The sequence below is a fragment of the Bison bison genome, unplaced genomic scaffold, assembly GCF_000754665.1.
Source record: "Bison bison bison isolate TAMUID 2011002044 unplaced genomic scaffold, Bison_UMD1.0 scf7180017864388, whole genome shotgun sequence".
Classification (NCBI taxonomy): domain Eukaryota; kingdom Metazoa; phylum Chordata; class Mammalia; order Artiodactyla; family Bovidae; genus Bison; species Bison bison.
In genome coordinates this window covers 603,481-605,090 of record NW_011494960.1, presented here as the reverse complement: position 1 = coordinate 605,090, position 1,610 = coordinate 603,481, and the positions used below count along the sequence as shown (strand labels likewise).

Genomic DNA, 1,610 nt, shown 5'->3' with positions numbered 1-1,610 from the left:
GCTCTTTTTTTTTTTGGGGGGGGGGTATAGGATCCTTTATTGATGGTACACAACAAAGCAAGTTTCCCTAAGCCCCTCCCTTTCCTCAGGGCTTCAGGGATGGAAACCGTTTGGAGGTCAGGAGATTCTCAGTGTGGTGAGGATCGAGATGGGGCAAGGACTCCCCAGCAGCTGAGTATTCTCTCTTCCTCTCGTGCTCTTACTGGGGCTGGGAGTCCAGGGACCTTACTCCATGGAGGCCATGTGGACCATGAGGTCCACCACCCTGTTGCTGTAGCCTAATTCATTGTCGTACCATGAAATGAACTTAATGAAGTGGTCACTGAGGGCAATACAAGCTCCAGCATCAAAGGTAAAGAGTAAGTGTCGCTGCTAAAGTCTCAGGAGACAACCTGGTCCTCAGTGTAGCCTAGAATGCCCTTGAGGGGGCCCTGCAATGCCTGCTTCACCACCTTGATCTTCACCATCTTGATCTCATTATACTTGGCAGGTTTCTTTAGGTGGCAGGTCAGATCCACAATGGACACCTTGGGGGTGGGGATGGAAGGCCACGCAGGGGAGATTCCCGTTGAACTCAGGGAGGACCTTGCCCATGGCCTTGGCAGCACCGGTAGAAGTAGGGATGATTTTCTGGGCAGCCCCTCGGCCATCACGCCATAGCATCCCGGGGGGCCCATCCACGGTCTTCTGGGTGGCGGTGATGACGTGGATGGTGGTCATGAGTCCCTCCACGATGCCAAAGTAGTTATGGATGACTTTTGCCAGGGCGGCCAAGCAGTTGGTGGTGCAGGAGGCATTGCTGACAATCTTGAGGGAGTTGTCATACCTCTCGTGGTTCACGCCCATCACAAACTTGGGGGGATCGGTAGAAGGTGCAGAGATGATGACCCTCTTGGTTTCCACCCTTCAAGTAAGCCCTAGCCTTCTCCATGGTAGTGAAGACACCAGTGGACTCCACCACATAGGCAGCACCAGCATCACCCCACTTGATGATGGCGGGATCTTGCTCCTGGAAAATGGTGATGGCCTTTCCATCAATGACGAGCTTCCCATTCTCTGCCTTGACTGTGTTGTGAAACTCGCCATGGATGGAATCATACTGGAACATGTAGACCATGTAGTGAAGGTCAATGAAGGGGGTCATTGATGGCGACGATGTCCACTTTGCCAGAGTTAAAAGCAGCCCTGGTGGCCAGGCGCCCAAACAGGCCAAATCCGTTCACTCCAACCTTCACCATCTTGTCTCAGAGATGTGGCTGGCACAGCACCAAAGATGCGGTTGTCTGTTGAATGGGTTGGTATAGAGAGCCTCAGCTTTCTTTACAGTCCAACTCTCACATCCATACATGACTACTGGGAAAACCATAGCTTTGACTAGATGGACCTTTATTGGCAAAGTAATGTCTCTGCTTTTTAATATGCTGTCAAGGTTGGTCATAGCTTTTCTTCCAAGGAGCGTGAGTCTTTTAATTTCATGGCTGCAGTCACCATCTGCAATGATTTTGGAGCCCCCCAAAATAAAGTCTGTCACTGTTTCCATTGTTTCCCCATCTATTTGCCATGAAGTGATGGGACCCGATGCCATGATCTTCGTCCTTTGAGTGTTGAGT

At 51.1% G+C, this 1,610-nt stretch overlaps 1 pseudogene; it reads right to left on the bottom strand.

The window, feature by feature from the left end:
- Window positions 1–225: 225 nt before the first annotated feature.
- On the bottom strand, window positions 226–1,238 carry LOC105002019 (annotated as a pseudogene).
- Window positions 1,239–1,610: the final 372 nt, after the last annotated feature.